The 16,510-nt window shown below is 43.2% G+C and overlaps 1 protein-coding gene across 17 annotated transcripts in view; it reads right to left on the bottom strand.

Moving 5' to 3' along the window:
* baz2ba (bromodomain adjacent to zinc finger domain, 2Ba) overlaps window positions 1-16,510 on the bottom strand; it is a 67,675-nt gene that overhangs the window by 38,366 nt on the left and 12,799 nt on the right. For all 17 annotated transcript variants that reach the window (XM_085153534.1, XM_085153594.1, XM_085153513.1 and 14 more), the window contains exon 2: window positions 15,538-15,580. The gene's annotated coding sequence lies outside the window, so the exon portion shown is untranslated. The remainder of the gene's footprint in view (window positions 1-15,537; window positions 15,581-16,510) is intronic.

Genomic DNA, 16,510 nt, shown 5'->3' with positions numbered 1-16,510 from the left:
TCCTGCCCAGTCCTTCTCCCCTTGTGCTCCACTGTTCACACTTCCTCTTATTTCTTGCTTTTATTAAAAACATTAGCAACACCTGACAAATTGACTTCATTAACTGCTTTCTTCTCAACACAAACAGACAAATGCTAAAGTGCAAATGATGTTCGAGGTGCTCTTAACAGAAGGGAGCAGAAAAGAAAGCATGTTTACAGGTATTTAGAGTGGCGAGCAATCCATGGTGTTGCATCTGCGTTTGAACACTGCAATCAGGTGAAGGTCTAAAAAGCCGCTGAGTAGTCTTCAGTGCAACAATCTGGCAACCTACAGTAAGCTGTGATAGGAGAAAATCCACCAGCATTAAACTCAATATGTCAATCAGCTGTATTCCTCTGTTCAAATGTGTGCTTTACTTAATGTTAAACATGTGAAAATGACTGGCTGGAGGAGAATGGTGTTGTATTGACAGAGAGGGAGGCAAAGCAGCAGGCAGTCAGCCACTCTGTTCTGCTTCACTGCAACATGGGAGGGAGGCCAGCGTGGACACATACACACACGCACGCACGCACGCACAGATGTAAAAACACACATACAGGCATGAACACAGGAGCAAGCACACGCTCGCACAAATGAACACACACTTACACTCTTCCTCTCTCGCTCAGTCTCTCTCTCGCTCTCTAACAAACACATGCACACACTCGCACACAGTGCAGCAGGTGAGGTGCCAGCACATCACAGCGCTGCCATTTTTCAGTGTCTTGCTCAGGGAGAAGCGCTCTGACATTTTATGAAGCACTCTGCAGAAATCAGCAGCTTGTAATGGCGGCTGGACTGTCACTCCTTTCCACTCTTCACACTCCCTCTATCTCCTTTCCTCACACTGCTTTTAAGATATTATCTCCACTGATTAGCATAATCTAATCAATTTTACAAAATTGGCTTTTAATTACAAAGAAAAATCTCTCTTCTCACAGTTACTGGTTAAGCCTTTGTTTTTGCAAAAAAAAAAAAGGAAAAAAACTCAAACTGAGGCAAGAAGTAAAACCTCAGCGAAAGGTTAGAAAATGCTACCTATCACACTTGAGTGGAAGAAACAGACTAAGACTGATGTGTTAAGGGTATAAATGGCAGAAATATCACCGGCTCATCTTCAATATGCTAGACAGTATGACAATATGAAATTAATACATTATGATTCAACGACCTAGTAAATGTCCCTGGTTGTACATGTAATGGTAAACAATTCTTTAAGATACGTGCATTTTAAAGCAGCTGTTTACTCACTTCTTGTTTTTCTCTCTCTTTTTGACCCTTGGAATCATGGCTGCTAATATGACTGTACGTGCTTACTGGAAAGGCCAAGTGATTAGAAACTCAGCTGTTAAATATGTCCTCTGCATAAAAGGAGGGATCTATAACTATGATTAACTCTCTGGCATGTTGTTGTGCCTGACAAGCTCTCTGTTGAGCAATGATTAACAGCTTGTGACTCTACAAACCGCCGCTTGCACATTACCACAATGTTTACATTAGCCAGACCCTCATTGAAGCCATTACTGCTGTTGCTAAGCTAGCACTCATCATTGGAAGCTGAGCAGCGGGCAGCCTGTGGCCCAACAATTCACAATGATGACAAAGGTTGGCAAGCGTGGCCTAAAGTTTACCTCTGAAGTTTCACTCAGGGCCAGTTTAACTCAGAACTGTATGCCCACAGGAAAAAAAATGTGATTCAACTTGAAATATGTGGGAAGTGTCAAGGCCAAATCTCTCAGTGTAGGCTACGCTATAAACCTTAAACTAAGCCGATTTCATTAATGTGACATTAGCATTTGTAATGAGAAAAGGGGGGAAAAACCCTAGGGACATCTTTGTGCTGTTACCACACACACATGAATGTGCATGACCACATACAGGCACACACACACACACACACGTGCAAACACAAACACACGCAAACACATAAGCTGCGATATCAGCCACTAATTTACATCCATATTACACAAGAATCACAAAATGCAGCCAAAGCACAGAGGGGAGAAAATGTTTGTATGTGCGTAGGTTTTCTAATGAACACCACAGATTAGTTGCTGTAAACTAACTGTGACAGTTAGTTCAACCTTTCCTGATGAGCTGGGCAAATAGTTCCAGACAAATAAAGTCTGGCATTCATTCCCGCTTTATCCTGCTCCAGACGGAAAGGAAGGAAGGAAGACCGTATCAAGAGCAAATCTTCAACAATCCCATCACTTTATTTATAACTTGCCAACGCACAACTCGGAGCTCATGTGATGCGTGACAACACTCCTTGTTTTTTTTCTTTGACAAACCAAGCAATACATTAAGCTGACTTGTTTTCTATGTCCCTTTTAAGACTTCACAGATGTCCTGGCAAGCTTGTGCGTGTTGATTTGCTGGGCGAGTGACTGTAAGGTTTTTGTTTATTCAATATTGAGCTACATGTTTTCAGCGTAACTTTAGGGACCAACGGCCCTGTGCAATTATTGACTGGGTGAGCTGGTTAAAAATAATTTTAAAAAAAGCTTGTCGAATCACAATGACATAACACACAATAATATTATTAATAGAAGAATATGCAACTTTGTATTTGTAGAAGTCTTGAGCCACCCCTCGTTTCTTTACATTTTGTTAGAAAAAATAGAAAGTAGGTGCAGTGATTTATAAGCATGTGCAAACATAAATATAATTACAGCACAAATGAAAAAAACAAAAAAAGGTGTTGTACAACTGTAACAACCTTGAAAGTCAATATCTAGTTTAACACAGCTTGAACTCTCATAGAAAAGTCCTCTGTCCTCTAGTTTCTTTAAGTAGTCTTCAGGAATAGTTCCCCAGGCTTCTCAAAGGATATTCAAAGCTCGTATTTGTATGTTGGCTGATTTTGTTCTGTTCTTTGTCAAGATGATCCCACACTCCTTCAATAATGGTGAGGTCTGGACTCTGGGAAGGTCGATCATGACTGAAAGTGTTCCCTTGTGTGTGTGTTTCTATCCAGGTATGCTTTTCTGCATCAGCAATGTGTTTAAGATCACTGGCAAGATGTTGCCAATCAGATGCTTTCCAGATGGTATTGGATGCTTGATCAAAATCTGACAGCACTTTTCTGTGTTCATAATTCCATCACCTTTGTCAAGATCTCCAACATCACTGGCTGTAATGCAGCCCCAAACCATGACAGAGCCTCCGCCTGTTTTACACATAGCCACAGACATTCACTGTGGTACCTTTCTCCTGACCTTCTTTGTGGAAACTGAAACAATTTCAAACAGTAGTTTAAAATTCAGATTCCCTCCATGAGACCTGTTGTCAGTGATTTTCAGTCCAGTTCTTGTCTAACTTGGCATAGCTCAGTCTTTTCTCATGTGCTGTAGATAGTCTTTGGGCCTGTCAGCCCGTCTTTTGTCCTCCTTGTTTTGTTTTTTTAAAAGACGCACTGCACATCATGCTGAAGTATGACATGTTTTCAGTTGTTTAAGAATCACCTTTTTGATGCGCTAGTAGTTTGTGGCTCTCAAACTATTCTTTGGCATTTTTCATAGATTCAACTAAAGAAATGGGAACAAATTATGAGGGCTGCTAGTAAGAAAGTGCCTAAATCACAATTTAAAAATTGGATCTTTGGTAAATTTTGTCCAGACACAACACTCAGTTACCCCTTGTGATGTGATTTCATTTTTATGCTTGAATGATCCATAGATCAGTGTTACGTGGCTCAATAAACAAACAAACAAACACATTTTTTATCTACTTATTCCATCTTTTCACTGTTTATATGAGTGATGGATCAAACATTGTGATGTGAGACAACGCTGAAATGGTTTGGCTCTGATGTGCTGTAAAATATAAACATATGGATAAGTACAAAGATATGAATATCTTGCAAAATTTCTGTTTTAGAAGAAACAAGAATGTAATTTTCACCTTCAAAAAAGTGAAAATTACAAATTATACAACATGGGATAACTGTGGAGATAAAAAAAAAACCTTGGTGATGCTAACACATTATTACACGAGTGTTAACGATGATATGAAAAGATGCTATAAGAGAACAAAAAAAACCCCCACTACTATACTGTAACAACAACACGCTACGATCTAAATATATTTTAATGAGGACCAGGCAGCAAATAGTCACTATGCTTACTGCTGGCTGTAGTGTCATAAAGACTTGTAATGTTGTCTGCTGCCCCCAATAATGAGAGCGGTTTGTAAAGACAAGAGGGTTTTTTTAGACTATAACGCCCAAACATATTGGAGGGGGGTTAGATGGAACAAAGGACCCGAGCCAGGATTAAATCAGAGAAGTTGTGCACACTTGGAACGCATCTAGGCCATAAACGGGCATCGAGACTAACCAAATGTTGTTTATTTTCACACGTGCCTGTAATTGCAACAATAAGACATGTTGCTGAAAAAAGTATGTGTTTTCTGTTTTTATGACTGTTGAGAAAAATTATTCAAGTTGCTATGTAACTTGCCAAAATGCACGCAGCTGGCAAGCATGTGACTAACGAAAAACAATTTTCACTTGTTCCAAATTCAAAATAAAAGATATCGTCCTTTTTCTTTTCTTTCTTTTAACTACATCAAAAAAACAAAGAAACTTAGTCTGACCTTCAAGAAACTGTAAAAGGTACATGCTCAACAAAAGATAGCAAGAAACTGACACGAAAACAAGACCATACTATTATAAGACCTCTTTGTTTCTGCATCTGAGCTGGCTTAAAATGAGACAACTCAAGGAAATTCACAGTTCAGTGAGCTGAGATTAAGACCAGAACTGTACAACACTGTGGTCACCACAGTTTGCCTCGAGGCATGCATAATGTTACTCTGACATGGTTTGCTCTGTCTTTCTGTGCTGTTATTGTGACATCTGATGCCATGCAGTTTGGAATAAATGGTCATGGCAAAAAAGAAAAAAGAATCAAGGCATGACATTTGACAAGTGCTATCATCCAATCCTTGTGTTCTTGTAAATGTGACCCTGCCTATACCCTTCCAGTGTTGTCAAATGGCAAAATTGGGACATCATGTGCCAAAAAACTCTTTTTTTTCCACACCCAAGCAAAATTTGTACTAAATTTCATTAAACATTTCACATGAATTGGGGAAGAAAAAGCACTTTCCTTTCAGTGCAGTTCAAAGTGTGATAAAACATGACACTTATATAACAAAAGCAGTATCATAATGGGAAACAGCTTCATTTTTCCAGTATCACCTTTCTGTGGCTCTATCCAGGACATTTTCCTCCCTCCTGGGGGCAAATGTTGAAGACCCTTTTAAAAGTCCAGCTGTGCCTTAAAAGAGTTAGTCACACCAGCAATGGGGTGCTTTGAAATGGTGTGCAGAATATCCACCAAGTAGTGCTCCTTTTTTTCCCCCCTTGACATGGCCCTATTTCCTGTATTACCACACTTCCCCTGTGTGATTTCATATAAAAAGCAAAAATATTTGAGTCTCCATTGTCGACTGTGTCAAACCGAGCTTTGACATTACTGCGCTGCAATTGCACTCCCCCAGGTGGATCTACACATGACATACGCACACACACTCATATGCACTTGCACACACTCACACTGACACTCGCAGTTACCTGTGTTCAACTGTCTTTTCATGTGAAACTAGATCCATAAGTCCACCCTCTGGATCCTAACACTTCCTTTTAGTTGAGCCAATCGCAAAGCTTGCCATCAGCCCCCGTCTTGTTACCTGATATTATTTCAGGAGGAGTTAAGGAGAGCAAAGAATAGTGTTGGCTCTACATGAATGTCTGCTTGGTTTTTTTTGTGCGTGTGTGTGTGTATCTGTGCTTGTGTCATGACGAGTAGATTCCTTGTGTAGCGAGGCTGAAACCGAAGCTGCCTGGGCCTGTTGTTGATAGCTGTGTCTCACCCACTCAGTGCCCCAGAGGGAGTCAGGACCAAGACCACTGCTCAGGGTCTGTCTGTTCACACACATGAAACACGGGCTTAGATTACACAGAGCTCAAATATGACTCATCCCAAGGAGGGGGTGGAGGAAGGCCTTCTCTGTTGTTTTGCACAAAAAGCGTGCGCACACGCAGACACACACTGCCCGCAATGATAGCTACATCACAGGCTCAGGAAGAAAGGACCTTGTGGTTCCACACACCTGCCAAAGACAGATGTTAAGAATAAATCAGAGAGAAGCTCAGAGTGAAGAGAAACTCCACACAGCCGTAACTCCACTAACTCACTGCACACTACACTAACTGGAGAGCAAACAGCTGCACATGACAACACACACCAGTGATGAAAGTAACAATAGCATGCATGCACCTGACATGCATACAGAGAGAGGCTACAACAAGGGTGGGAGAAAGAGTGTATTCAAAGTTTCTGTCTCACAGGCTCCGCTGGTGTTTTTTAGCGCTACTTTGCCGCCGTGTAACCAGCTCCCGTCCTCTCTGGAACTGAGGGTGTTTAAGTGCAATTGTTCTGGAAGAAGTCAAAATCCTCCAACGACAGACAAACAAGTCACAACAAGGCTGAAAGCGGTGTGGGTGGTTTTGGAGAGGAAGCTCGTTTTTCCGCTGCTGACTAAGTGAATTTCATGATTTCTTCATGTAAATATAGCACCACTGGGTTATGAAGAATCAACACTTACAAAGCCTGCCCTTTAACTTGTTGCAACGCATAATAATATGCTCAAAATCTATTTTAAGGGCACTGTGACCTCTAAAAGCACAATTTAAACACCTACACAATATCATCCTACATCCTGTCAGTCATTGTGGCATACTTCCTGGTTCCAGAAGTGATGTGTCATAAAAAGAAAACTTAGATGCATTCACAGACAAGACTGCGGCTTTTGTCTGTGCTGGCACCTATGTCTAGGAGCATCCGTGTTACTCTTTTTTTTATTATCAATTGACTAGCAAAGGCAAAGTGGCATATGTAAGTGATGCGTACATGGCATGCATGGGTGTCATAAACAGACACCCTTCATGCTCTGTGGCCCAGAAATAGTGAGTTAACCAACGACAATTTGACTTTATCTCTCTGCGTGCTATCCTGAAATTCCAGCCTACTGGTAAACGCCATCTATGTGGCATCCTGTCACACTACAAAATGCATCTACGTGTACACGTGCGGTTGTTCGGACATGCGCCGACTCAGAAAAGAAGAAGCGAGTGTGCGTGCTTTGCTTTCTCAAGGGGGACTTTTAAATTACGTTTGTGCAGAACTGAAAAACCGATGCAAGGAGAGTTAAAATTCATTCACAAAGAGTATCACTGGAGGTATGTAAATATCCAGTTAAAAAAAAAGTTTACTCCTGTCCACCATGCTTACAATTATTTGGCAGGATAAATCCCAACTCTGTCCGCTGTGATGCCTATGAGTCTAACATCCATGACTCAAGAGGTCAGGCGGCCCATGCAGGCTGAGAATTACGGGGTTAAGGGGATGAAACCAAGTGTGTAATGTGAGAAGACATGCCAACATGGCTTCTCAGGCAACAAACAGAAAGGCGACAAACATATCTTGGTGATTACGGGGAATGTGAGGTATGTTGGGAAGAAAGACTGTCACGTCATCCATGAGGGTAAGCTGGAAGAAGAATTGCAGTGGCTTTTTGAACTGGCTGAGTTTAGACATGTTAATCAGTAACAGCCTGTTGTACTTCAGACTGGAGGAGTGTGAGCACTGGGGTGTGTTTGCGTGTGTGTTTGTGTGTGTCTGGCACGTCCAACACCACTTGGATTTGAGCTGGGTTGAAGAAAGCGAAAGCTCCAGACCAAGAGATGATCCATCTGGACTGTTTCCTTACAAAACATATGGAAAAATGCAGAAGCTTTTTTTTTTTCAGTTTTTCCGCCCACAATAGCTATTAATATCTAGCACAGAGCATTTGCTCATGCCCCACTAAGGATTGGAATCCCTTCTGAAACACAGTCATCTTGGAGGATTAGAAAAAAGTGGCCAGGCATTTTCACACACTCACCACATGTATTCTCTGTGTGCAAATATTATAATATAGTCCCATAAACGCTTACAGTAAACTAATTGATAGAACTAAACATATTATTCTCCCAGACACACACACACACACATACACATACACGAAACACACACACACACACACACACACACACACACACACACACAGGATTTAGGTAAACTGAAATGACGTAATCTGAACCCACAGACATGACATGACTTATTTTGCTCAAGTCATCTGAACAAAGATAGCTTTTCTTTTCCGCTTTGGAAATAATTCTCACGTGCATCAGCAAGGACCCCTAAATAATCACACCAACTACCTGACAGCAATTGTCCACAGCAGCGCTGAAACCTGTGTTACAATGACAGCTCTGTAAATTGTTTTAATTATAGCCAACACAGATAACAGCCTGTGGAAACATCACCCTTTTCTTCAAGTCTTTTTCTGCAAGATGCAAACATACAGTATTCCCTGAAAATCGCACTTGTTGTGTGTGTATGTGTGTGCGCGTATATGCGTGCGTGTGCGCGCGCGCGCATGTGAATACAATATTCATTTTGCTGCAGGAGGACAATCTATGCATAACAATGAGAAGCGCTAATGAAATCAGCCATCAACCTGCGATACATACATATTAAAGCAGGACCTCAGAGTGTCATTCGCTTAGTGCATCATTTGTTCCCAGTCGGTTTTTTCTCTCTGCCACCTGACCTTTAGAGTATGTACCCCCCCCCCCCCACACACACACACACACACCCTTCACTTCTCCACGCTAAAAATAGGAAGTGTACCTGCAGTACTGTGGCATTAAGCATACACATGTGTGTGTGCATGTCATTGCAGCACTGCACGAACATCATGACAATCCATTTAGAAATGTATACAGCACTGATTTTGGCACAAATGTTCGTTTTTGGGATTCATACACAGACAACTAGTGACTGTCTCCTCCAAGTTGAGAGATCTGACAATCACCTCTTAACGGATGATGTCAGCATTACAAATGTTAACCACTGTCAGAGCTGTACCTTTAGTATAATGTCATATCATCCCAACTGCCAGGCGATCATGCTCCTCCCTTCCCTCTAAGCGTGCTTCGTGGCTTTGGTCCCTCTGTCTCTCCCTCTCTCTCCCTAACCCCCACCCCCACGCTGGCAGGGAAATGGATCCCTCCACCTGACAGTGGCCATTTTGAGGCTTCTCTCCTCTCCTCTCTACCCCTGCTTCCTGGTAAACAATGGGAGAGGGATAATTGATCAAACAGCCAGGGAACCCTCCGAGCAGGGGAAGGTCACCGCCCGCCAGCCTAGCTCACTGTGAAGGAGGAGGGGTGTGTGTGTGTGTGTGTGTGTTTGGGGGGGGGTGTCAGTATGTGTATGAACATTTGTCTGTGTGTATATGTTTTGTGTGTATGATTGTATTGCATCTATGAATGTTTTGTTGTGTATGGCCAACTGTGCAAAAAGGACACAGAGTATTTAGTGTCTATGTACAGTGTGTGTGTGTGTGTGTGTGTGTGTGTGTGGGTGCGTGTGTGTGGGGTGGGGGGGTGGGGGTGGGGGGTGGGGGTGGGGGGGGGTCTTTCTGACGCTCTTGAGCTGCCATTTTTCTTCCCTGACAAAGACTCCATCTGCCACAGAGCCATTTGCTGCCTCCCGAGTCGGCAGAGCATTCTGCACGCCGCGTTCACCTTGATGTCACCTCTACACAGCTCACGCCTTGCTGACGCTGTAGACACACACACACACACGCACGTACACACACTTGAACACACAACAACACACATTACCTTTTCTCTCATCTAACCAAAGATGTATATGCTTATTGTCTCTCACTCACAAACACACACTTTCAGTTTTTGTCATGCACATATTATCTTGGCACTCTCTCTTTACACACACACACACACACACACACACACACACACACACGCACGTATTGAATGTGTATATGTCAAGACAGCGGCCCTCCCTTTTCCTCTGCATGGCTGATATCACTGTGCAACCATCAGCGCTGTGCATTGTGGGAGTGTCTGTTGGGGCAGGGAGACGCGACAGGGGCTGAGGGATTCACACGCCTCTGAAAGACAGCCAGAGGGAGAGAGAGAGAGAGAGAGAGAGAGAGAGAGAGAGAGAGAGAGAGAGAGAGGGAGACAGGAGGGGAGGGAGGCAGAGAAAAGAGAGAGATACGAAGGGGGCCGGTAACTGGAAATGAGAGATGGCATTTTAAAGAGGAAGCTGAATTTCACCTGCAATTACCGTAGCTCCGGGGCACATGGCTCGGTTAAGAGACATTTCATTCCAAAGCCACTGCATATAGCTGCCGCACTGAGCCCTGAGAGGCGCATAAAGAAGCAGGGAGAGAGAAAATAGAGCGATGGAAAACTCTCCTCTGCCCTAGATGGCCCTCAGCAGATGCAGTGATGAAAGAGTGGAGGCAGTCAGGGATGTTAACTGGTAAATGAAACCTAGCAGAAAGAGGTAGCACAGAAAGGAAAACAAAACAGAACTAAAGGAGAGGACACATAAAGTAAGGAAAAACAGACAGAGAAAAGAAAATGGGTATCACATTCAGCAGGCCCCAACTCAACCATCTGCACACCAGACCAGACGGTTGAACTGGGACTCAGAGCACATACGCACACGCACGCACAAACACATGTACACCCACTGAACAAAGAGAAAATCAAATCCAATAATCATAGACACTCACTCTCTCACAGTTAACTACAGGGAAAGCTGGCTATGTTTAATGATTAATATCATTCTTAGTATTCATTCTACTCTTTCAATGAAACCTAAACCCTCTCCCTCTATCTCTTCCTCTTTCTTTCTCTCAGAACTCCAAATCAAGCCATAATGGTTTCCCTGAGGCTCAGTGTCCTGGCTAGTTTCACCAGGCACACTGCTGTGTTTCATAGGAGAAGTGTGACTGCACAGAAACTGTAATGAGCTCTCACTGGGAGCTGGGGGCCTCCTGGCACAGTTAATGGCTTCTCCTGACTACAGCTGTATCCAGGTTACAACCTGGCCTGGCACAACAGGCCCTGGGATGCACAGGCCCAGTAGGGACAAACTATTCCCAGCCACAGGCACACAACGTAGGCAGAAAACGCATCCATAGCAGTGGACTGTGTTTAGTGTGTGGGTGTTTGAAGTAGAGAAGGAGGAAAGAAGACCTGGGGAAGAGAGTAAGGGGGCAGGAAGTGGGAGAGGATGTTGAGAGAAAAGGGGTTGAGCAGAAACACAGACCAAGGAATAAAGACAGTTGAAGACATGTGGTTTGGCCATAAATGCGGCAGATAGACCCAATAAACCTGAAAGCTTTCATAAGGGAAACAGCTGGTGTGTGTGTGTGTGTGTGTGTGTGTGTGTGTGTGTGTGTGTGTGTGTGTGTCTAAGACTGTCATGATATCAGATTTTCAACAAAATTATCATGTCCTATCTATCTATAAAGGTTAATATATGCCTGCATAATATAAACATTAGGTCACCGTGTCATTTTTGCGTATTACAGATCTCACCAACACTCCTTTCACAACCACAATGTGCAGACATGTCTTCCTTATTGGGGACAGAAAGGCAAGTCCTCATAATGTAGATCATTAAATTTTAAAGTGATGACATGTTGTCCAGTTAAGGTTAGGTTAAAGTACAGAATGGAAAAGAATGGAAGTCAATGCAAGGCACTGTGGATGTTTATGTGTGTATGCAAGAGAAAGAGATGAGGAAACACTCAGTGTGTGTGTGTGTGTGTGTGTGTGTGTGTGTGTGTGTGTGTGTGCGCGTGCGGTGGGGGGTGTGGGGGGGTCTGCTTAATTATCTCCATAAGACAGTAACCCTGCATTTTCTAACAGCGCATTCATGCACAGACTAAGTACAGACAATAATGATGGCTTTTTATAATAACAACTCTACTAATGATAACCAATTACTAATAGTCATATTAACCCATTTGGCTAAGCTTCCAAATTAAAGCAAAACAAAACACAAAATCAGAACAATCAAGGACAAACAAACATCAAATTTAGAACATAATCGGTTTTAAAACCTTTAAATCTGGTGAACCATGTGACCCACAGAAAAAAAAGACAACATCTGGGTTAGGCTGATGAAAGGGGCAAATGCTCTAAGATGACGTCGACAACTTTGCAAAAATGTCTTAGATACCATTTTCTACTCAGGGTGAGGGTAATGTGATTGGTAGGTTGGTAAGTAAGTGCAAGAGATGGCAAAGGATGGATCATCACTTGTTTTCAAACCTAACAGTGAAACAGGCATTAGAGCTGTGTCCAAGGAGCTCAAATTGCAATCCCGTTTGTATGCAGCTAAAAGGTTTGTGATGCATGGGGTTTAAAGGTCTACTCCTAATGTTTCATAAATTACTGGTATACAATTATGTTGCATTATGACACCCAGAACTCGGCATTGTATAGCCAACATCAAGCCCGTACTACAACAAATACAACACAGAGACATACACACACACTCCTGTTGTTGCCCTCTCTGGGAAAGCTCACAGCTTGGGTTCTTTAGCTCCTGTTTTGTCTGGCCTCCATTCAAAATGGCCCCCTCATGACCACGCACATTATGGTCCGGGCAGGCAGCCCCTGAGTGGACTGAGGCTCCCTGGGTGCAAGCAGTGATTCATGGCACAAGTGTCTGTAAAAGAGCAGCCTCACCCCACGCTGCAGCCCTTCATGGGGACAAGAAGAGCAGAGGCTGTTTGGCAGTGGGGGTGAATCAAAAGTCTGGCTACAGGACTGAGCCCTGTCGAGATCATGTGGGCCAAGAGAGGCAGAAGGGGAACAGCCAGTGTGTTTCCTCATGTGCGTGTGTGTATGTGTATGTGTGTGTAGAAAGCATGAGTTTGAGTGAAAGCGACACAAAGACATGGATGGCTAAGCCCAAAGTAATGCTAGAGTGTGTCTGCTGAATCTACTCTGCTCCCTATCCCGAGGACAATCACACAGTAGCTTTTTAACAATCTTAGCTTCGAGGCAAGTACAAAGTACTAAATGTTTAGGAGTTATCTCTAACACTTCCACAATCTAACAGAGCACCAGTTTAAAGGGCACTGAGAAAAAAGACACTGTGAGAAACAAAGAGGGCTCATGAATAAGAGCTGAAAAATGATAGTAGTTGCTAGGATTGATGAAACCCTATTCAGGTTTTGTGACAGGCAACGAGACACACAAATTCTTTTCCCTCAGGCTAGAAGGTGTAATTTCCCCTTCCACTGCCACAAGAGTCATGTAAAAAATTATCTATAGCTCAGTGACTGACTGCTGCGAAGTAATTCCAAGCAGTAATTTGTCCTTCTATCTATCTATCTATCTATCTATCTATCTATCTATCTATCTATCTATCTATCTATCTTTTCAGATCTATTCAGAGACACTCAGAATAGAAACACTGGCATGCTACTCTGTTGTAACACGCGGTGGGATGCGGATGGAAATGCTGGCCCCACAGGACACACACACACACACACACACACACACATAAAGAACGGACTGCTGTGGGGCTGACGCAAGACTATCTCTGTCTCACGTGTCTCTCCCCTACGGCCGCCCGCTGCTCCTGACCTTCGAGATGTTTTTCTCTCTCCTTCTCCCTCTCCCTTTATTCCTCTCTATTTCACACTCACATAACACACACACTAACTGACTCGCACACACACACACACACACACACACACACACGCCTCCTTTTTCTGCACACCTCCCAGCCACTCAGTATTTTGTCATTAAAAAGCATTGCATTTCAAGCTTGGATCAAGCAGATGGGGCTGCGTAAGCATTGCTGCTCCTTCGCACAGCACCTTGGCTTAAGTACAGATAGTTTACATGCAGTACGGCGCGCTCGCTCAAACACGCGCACACAAACAGACATGCGAGCGCACACATGCACACGCACAACCTTCCTGGAACCGGAGAATCAGCCCGTTTGTGGATGGCTGCTTCACTCGGGTACTGTGCATCTCACTTGTGTGATGCCTAGCTGATGTAGCTGAATACTTTAAGACATGCTCTAAAAAATAACAGCGCTACACAGCAGACGAGGGTATCGTCTCTTAGCGGAGAAAGCCTCATTCTTATCCTAACATATTTTGTAGTCCTTTCTGTAGACCAGTGGTTCGTGCCTTGCAGTGGCAAAACACTGACATAAATACTCACATAAAGTTCAATGGGTTCATAACACACACAATTACACACCCACATGCGTACGTGAATGTAATATAATTATATCTCTGTGCCATTAGACACATTTCTCTGTCTTTCTTTCATTTTCTCTCACCCTCAACATTTGCATATTCCTTTGGGTGTTTGAGTTGAGCAGCTCTTTCCTTTTTCCTTCTCTTGTCTTCCAAGCAACAAATGTCAGCTAATTACACCATAGCTGTTTGGATGAGCTCCATCTTTCCCCTGTGCTCTGCTGTGCTTGTTCTCTATGGGGCTGCAGGAAGAGTCAGGCAGCCAAGACACCAGTTAGGAGCAGCCAGCTGTGGGGGTTGAGCTAGAAGGCTACCCCCCCCCCCCCCCACACACACACACACACACACACACACACACCCCACCACCACTACCCACCCCTAGAAATTGATTCCCCAAGAGAGGACTCATCAATACTTATCACAAATGATACAAGCAGCCCGCACCAACCTGCAGGGGATATAATGTATCATTCACAGCCAGAGATGAAGCAGTAATGGTTAGACCTGATAGAATCGGGTCTGCTAACGCACAAGGCTAAAAAGACAGTCACAGGCGAAACAAGTATTTCACTGAGCTCTGCATTCAGCAAAAACCTTCTTTTAAAAGATCCAATTTGATCTGGTGACACACTCACAGGCACAAGGCCATCAAGTCAGGCAGGAGAGAAAGTGCAAGTCATTGTCTGTGTGTGTGGAACAATAAACTGGCACACCACTTGGTGTGTGTGAAGTGAAGCCTTGAGGACGCAGCCGCGCCCCTGAGTACAGCTTGCTCTCACACATAGACACAGCGAGAAAACAGAGAGGGAAGAAAGAAAGGGTCTCAAAAAGGAGAAGATTAATGCTACACGCAGAAAGACACACAAACAACTAAACCCAATCCAAGATCCTAACCCAGAAGCACTGTCGGGCACAGTTAACACCCATTTACATTCAGTGTTGGGTCTGAAGAGATAGCAAACTCAAAGGATGTTTATTAGGCGCGTACGTTTCATACAAATATTCTGATTAGAATGGGAGAAATCTAATTAATTGCTTGATTCACTGAATGAACCCCGAATTTGTAATGTAATCATAACAACTGCTTTTCAAGGGGCTCTTGTTAAATTTAATTGGGGGAGAAGAAAAAAAACATCCTCTTTCACTGAATGAATGAAAATCAAATTAGGCCTGAAACTGGAGGAGTCTGCAAGTTTGTTCTGGCGCGCCATAAAAAAAGAAATATTTTTTTAAAAACCACTGTAAAAGCAGAAGTGTGTGACAATGTATATTTTCAAAAGTCACGCATCAACTATTTTGTAACATGCATTTTGGGCATCGTGTGAGAGATTTTAGAGATGCACTTACTGTTACAGGTGTCTTCAGCTCTTTGACATCACTGCTGTAACACCTGGGGAAAAGCAGAAACAAGAGATCACTGTGGTTCGGGCCGAATACAGCAATCTGACTCATAAGAAGAGCAGCATTCTCAAAATGGGCAATTTTGATATAGTACTATGAAGCTTTTTTTTCCTTCTTCTTTCATTTCACGACCTGAAAGCTGGCGGAGGCCCTAAAAACTACTTGCACTTCAAAGTTACAGTTACACAGCTTAGTATTTGTGGTTTTCCAGACACATCAAAGGAAAAAAATACAGTGACGTCTGAAACACAGCTGTGGCTACACACACACACAGACACACACAAACAGAAAGATATTCACACCCACAAAAAGTCTCTTTCTCCCTGAGCCCGTTCTTGCAAAACCTGTTTGTTAGAACTGAATCTAGACATTGGAGCTTCAAGTGTGAGGATATTTTCCCTAAACACAAGACAGTTCTTGCAGAGAACCAAGCCTTACCAGCGTTCTCACGCCCATCTCTCATGCATTGTCTCTAAGGCCCTCCTGTGCACTTACAGCCCGGGCTTAATCTGAGCAGCTCACCATAACAGACAACACCCTGCTTTGTATATCACACTACAGTGCAGTTTTTACAACTTTCATTTACGCTGATATAACCTCGTGTTGAGTAAAAAGAACAGCTGAAGGACAGCTTTCGATTATGAGTTATAACTGGTGTCAGCAAGGTTAGGTGGGATCAGAATGCAGTACCTACATATGTCAGGGCTCCCTGTACACATGCACACAGACTCAGGGAAGCAGACATTTCCAGACACGGCAACACACAAGCAGTGTTACAGCATGTGTGGGTAGCTATCTAACAAGGTTTTGTTGTCAGTAAACACATCCATCTGGTCAACAGCAACTGAATCGAGTCTGGTGGAGGCCTCAGCGGCACGGATGTGGTCAGATATTACAATAATAGTTAAAGCTATCCTTT

The sequence above is a fragment of the Neolamprologus multifasciatus genome, chromosome 1 (assembly GCF_963576455.1).
Source record: "Neolamprologus multifasciatus chromosome 1, fNeoMul1.2, whole genome shotgun sequence".
NCBI lineage: Eukaryota > Metazoa > Chordata > Actinopteri > Cichliformes > Cichlidae > Neolamprologus > Neolamprologus multifasciatus.
Note: the sequence above shows the minus strand (reverse complement) of the source record. Positions and strands in the feature narration are given on the sequence as shown.